At 36.1% G+C, this 5,829-nt stretch overlaps 1 pseudogene; it reads left to right on the forward strand.

The window, feature by feature from the left end:
• The first annotated feature begins 1,768 nt into the window (after positions 1 to 1,768).
• Positions 1,769 to 3,911, forward strand: LOC149147907 (leucine-rich repeat receptor-like protein kinase TDR pseudogene; annotated as a pseudogene).
• Positions 3,912 to 5,829: the final 1,918 nt, after the last annotated feature.

Below are 5,829 nucleotides of genomic sequence, written 5' to 3' on the forward strand. Positions count from 1 at the left end.
TGTGAACAATATACTTGCAAAGTGTCTAACATCGTAGGTTATACTTTGTTCTTGAATGATACTCCATCAATCCATTTTATGTTAACATGATTGTCTCTGATGTGAATAATTTACTTACAAAGTGAGTTAGGATGGTCTAAGTGCATTTTTCTTTCAGTTTCATGATTGTTTACCCTGGAAAATCTAAGAATACAAAAGGAGAATCTTGTACTGGTTTTACATCCCTAAAGTATTAAGATTAGCTGAACACAAAAGTAAAAGGGAATCGGTTTTAGCTACTGTTTGGATTTGAAGAAGGAATTCAGAAATATGAGTATTCTCAGATCAGACAACCTTATGGAAAAAGTCTTATTATTTTTATGTATTTGTAAGTTAGTTTGTGTATCAGATTCTCAGTGATTGATGGGTATGGAGTTATGTTTTAGCCCAGCTTAGTTCAAAATCCTAAATTTGCTATAAGGTAGCATTCATTGTTTTCTACATAGCCAATCAAATTCTTACACAGATTTTCTCTTGTAATATATATCTGAAAGTTATATGTTAAACCTAGCACAGACTTGTACTGTTTCATTAATTGAGGATGGTAGCAATCTATTAAGTCCATGAGTCTATGCATCTTTTGGATTTGTGCAGAATATGCCTACACACTTCAAGTCTTTGAGAAAAGCGACATATACAGCTTTGGGGTGGTCCTCTTAGAGCTCTTGACTGGAAGACAGCCAATGGATCCAGAATTTGGAGAAGGTGTCAACATTGTGGACTGGGTCAAGGAAAGATTTCAGACCAAGGAAGGGATGGAAAAGATCTTAGATCAAAGTGTTAGAGTTCCAAGTTTCTCAGTCAAGGAAGAGATGATGCTGGTCCTCAGAGTGGCTCTCCTCTGCACTAGTAGGTCTCCAATCAACCGACCATCGATGAGAGACGTTGTTTCAATGTTATCAGAAGCCCACCCCAAAAGCAAAGCAGCCCTTGACTCCCAATCCTTGCAACAACACAGGTCCCATTCTTCATCTCAGCCAGACAGTCCACCACGTTGTTCTAAGGAAGGAAGCCAACATTAAATATGTTTCCATTGAAGTAATCGTTGTTGGGTATGTTCATGTTATGAGCTTTTTGGTGATGATCGACATATGTTTATTTTATCAGACTTTTTGCAATACCAGCTACCATGCAATTAGCAGTATTCCTGCTTATTTTACAAGACCTTTTGCAGTATCAGTAATTTGCTATTTCCAATTTGGAGATCTTGAAACATTTTGCAGTACTTGCAATTTGTTATTTTCCATTTGCAGATCTTGAGACATCAATAATTTTTGTTATTGATTATATTTCCTATTTATTTTATAAGACTATGCTATGCAAAGAACAGTATTCGTACTTAATTTCTTATTTTACAAAACTTATTTGCAATTTGCATATATTGAAACCATCAGTAATTTTGTATTTCTTATTTTATAAAACCTATTTGCAATTTGCATATATGGAAACTTGTAATTTTTTATTTCTTATTACTTATGATTATGCACTCTACAATTCTGTGACCAGCTGAATGTCAAGAAATTGAACCGCGATTTAAATCCTATTTTTTCAGCAATAAGTACTATACTTTGTCTTTATTTAGTGTAGAGAACCAAGCACTTATTCTACTCATCTATAGAAGGGACAATGGTTGTCTGCCTATGAGGTATAAGGAAATCCTATCAGATGTTTTGTATTTTCGTATGGAATTGAATCATACTCCTGCACACTGTAACATTCAAATATCACAGAAGAACATCCTGAAAACCCTTGGAAGATGACCTCATTCCAGCGTCTCAGCTTCACAACAGAAGATATTTTGGAGAGCTTGAAGCCTGATAACATGATTGGCATTGGAGCAGCCGGTACAGTTTACAGGGTTGAAAGGCCGGGGGGTCATGTCATAGCTGTGAAGAAGCTACGGTGGGTGGAGAAAGAGAAAGAGGGAGGGAAACGAAAGAAATGGGTATTAGCAGAGGTAGAAGTCCTGGGAAATGTTAGGCACAGAAACATAGCTAAATTGTTGGGTTGTTGCTCCGGCAATGAGGAGACTCTTCTTCTTTATGAATACATGCCTAATGGAAGTTTGGCTGACCTCTTGCACGGGAGAAAGGAAGAGAACATGCTCACTGAGTGGATGACAAGATACAATATTGCAGTTGGAGTGGCTCTGGGCTTATGCTATCTTCATCAAGATTGCCATCCTGCCATTGTACACAGAGATGTTAAGCCTAGCAATATATTGCTTGATTCTGACATGACTGCAAGGGTTGCAGATTTTGGAGTTGCAAAGCTGATTCGAACTGGTTCGGAGGCCATGTCTTCTGTTATTGGCTCCTATGGCTACATTGCTCCAGGTAAAGTAGTTTCAAACTTCAGAACTATAAGTGGCCATTCTTTTTATGGTAACATTAATTTTCTTTTTAGAAACCATATACATTCTAACATCTTAGGAGATAGCTTGTTCTTGAATGATACTCTGTCCATCCATTTTATGTTACATGATTGTCTCTGATGTGAGCAATTTACTTACAAAGTGTCTAGCATCTTAGGTTACTCCATCAATCCATTCTATGTCAACATGGTTGTCTCTGGTGTGAACAATATACTTGCAAAGTGTCTAACATCGTAGGTTATACTTTGTTCTTGAATGATACTCCATCAATCCATTTTATGTTAACATGATTGTCTCTGATGTGAATAATTTACTTACAAAGTGAGTTAGGATGGTCTAAGTGCATTTTTCTTTCAGTTTCATGATTGTTTACCATGGAAAATCTAAGAATACAAAAGGAGAATCTTGTATTGGTTTTACATCCCTAAAGCATTAAGATTAGCTGAACACAAAAGTAAAAGGGAATCGGTTTTAGCTACTGTTTGGATTTGAAGAAGGAATTCAGAAATATGAGTATTCTCAGATCAGACAACCTTATGGAAAAGGTCTTATTATTTTTATGTATTTGTAAGTTAGTTTGTGTATCAGATTCTCAGTGATTGATGGGTATGGAGTTATGTTTTAGCCCAGCTTAGTTCAAAATCCTAAATTTGCTATAAGGTAGCATTCATTGTTTTCTACATAGCCAATCAAATTCTTACACAGATTTTCTCTTGTAATATATATCTGAAAGTTATATGTTAAACCTAGCACAGAATTGTACTGTTTCATTAATTGAGGATGGTAGCAATCTATTAAGTCCATGAGTCTATGCATCTTTTGGATTTGTGCAGAATATGCCTAGACACTTCAAGTCTTTGAGAAAAGTGACATATACAGCTTTGGGGTGGTCCTCTTAGAGCTCTTGACTGGAAGACAGCCAATGGATCCAGAATTTGGAGAAGGTGTCAACATTGTGGACTGGGTCAAGGAAAGAGTTCAGACCAAGGAAGGGATGGAAAATATCTTAGATCAAAGTGTTAGAGTTCCAAGTTTCTCAGTCAAGGAAGAGATGATGCTGGTCCTCAGAGTGGCTCTCCTCTGCACTAGTAGGTCTCCAATCAACCGACCATCGATGAGAGATGTTGTTTCAATGTTATCAGAAGCCCACCCCAAAAGCAAAGCAGCCCTTGACTCCCAATCCTTGCAACAACACAGGTCCCATTCTTCATCTCAGCCAGACAGTCCACCACGCTGTTCAAGGAAGGAAGCCAACATTAAATATGTTTCCATTGAAGTAATCGTTGTTGGGTATGTTCGTGTTATGAGATTTTTGGTGATGATCGACATATGTTTATTTTATCAGACTTTTTGCAATACCAGCTACCATGCAATTAGCAGTATTCCTGCTTATTTTACAAGACCTTTTACAGTATCAGTAATTTGCTATTTCCAATTTGGAGATCTTGAAACATTTTTCAGTACCTGCAATTTGTTATTTGCCATTTGCAGATCTTGAGACATCAATAATTTTTGTTATTGATTATATTTCCTATTTATTTTATAAGACTATGCTATGCAAAGAACAATATTCCTACTTAATTTCTTATTTTACAAAACTTATTTGCAATTTGCATATATTGAAACCATCAGTAATTTTGTATTTCTTATTTTATAAAACCTATTTGCAATTTGCATATATGGAAACTTGTAATTTTTTATTTCTTATTAATTATGATTATGCACTCTACAATTCTGTGACCAGCTGAATGTCAAGAAATTGAACCGCGATTTAAATCCTATTTTTTCAGCAATAAGTACTATACTTTGTCTTTATTTAGTGTAGAGAACCAAGCACTTATTCTACTAATCTATAGAAGGGACAATGGTTGTTTGCCTATGAGGTATAAGGAAATCCTATCAGATGTTTTGTATTTTCGTATGGAATTGAATCATACTCCTGCACACTGTAACATTCATATATATCAACCTGTAGAGGCTTTAATAACACCTGGTATTCTGGTTAGTGATTTTATTGGACCTCATGTGCATATCCTACATGCACAGGATGGACTATTCATATGTTACAGGGTATTATTCTTATTATTTAGGGTGCACATCTTCAGGTGCTCAAGAACGATTACTAGAACAGTCAGTTAATTCTGCAATTTAAAGGATGAAAAAGGAGGTTATAGGAGTCTAGTTTTGGTTCTCATCCACAATGTCACACTAGTCTGCCTGGGCATGGTTCTCATGGTTTAATAGTGACTTGAGGAGTCATAATACCACAGATCACTAAACACGAACATCTAAGGTAGCCCAAGGACAATAGCCATCTTTACACATTAATTAAAAATAAAGTGGCTCTTTACAAAAAAGATATTATATGTGCACTATCTAGTATTGGGATGACTGGAACTCAGGAGGATCCTATTCTTACACGGGCAGTAGAGGATCCTGTTCTTAGATGCCATGGGCTCTTAAAATGATCCTAATGCAGTTTCATTGTTTATTAATATTCCCATTCTTTTTTATATGCTTGACCCTGCAGGAAGGCGACACTGTACAGGTTTGACAAGGATGGTAATCAATGGAAGGAGCGTGGTGTAGGAACAATAAAGTTTCTTAAGCACAAGGATACTACAAAGGTTCGGCTGGTCATGAGGCAATCCAAGACATTGAAAATATGTGCAAACCATTTAAGTATGTAAATTTGTTTGTTTGTTTTTTTTTGTGTAATTTCCCCCCTGAGATTGTAATAGCTTATCTTACGTCCAAGTTTTAAGAGGCTTTCTGTGCCGAGAATTTGTGTTGATCCTTATTATCTGGATTATATTGTTTTTTTTTTTTTTGCCTTACAGTTCATTCCCCAATGTCACTTCAGGAGCACGCAGGTAGTGATAAAACTTGGGTCTGGCATGCAATTGATTTCTCAGATGGGGAACTGAAGGAAGAACTCTTCTGCATTCATCTTGGCTCTGTAGACAGTGAGCACTGTTCTTAGACTCTTCTAATCCTTGTTATGATCTTTTCTTTCTGTCTTGTATTTTTCTTTGATAAAATCAATGTTTGAGTACCTATATTCTTGGATCATTTCATTGAAAGGGTTGATTTTGCATATGTTCTTAGGATGCTTTTGTGCAGATTATAGTGGGTTGGTAAGGGATCCCCCTCCCCAAACACCCTATCAGCATAGTTAAGACTTGAGTTTAGGGTGGCTTTAATTATCTATGGTAATAGCAAATGATACGGAGGATTGTGCATAACCCACCCCCTTTTTGATTCCAATAAGCAGAGGTGGTCACTATGGTAATCCGATTTCAATTTGTAGTTAGAAAATGGGGTCACAACTTTCCATATATTTTGTTTTGTTTTGTCTTTTTACATCAAACAATAGTATATTTATTAGAACCATAGTCAACTAAACAAACAGGAAA

Source organism: Pinus tabuliformis, chromosome 9 (genome assembly GCF_031772625.1).
Source record: "Pinus tabuliformis cultivar Carrire ecotype Pingquan chromosome 9, CPIR1, whole genome shotgun sequence".
In the NCBI taxonomy this organism is placed as follows: Eukaryota; Viridiplantae; Streptophyta; class Pinopsida; order Pinales; family Pinaceae; genus Pinus; species Pinus tabuliformis.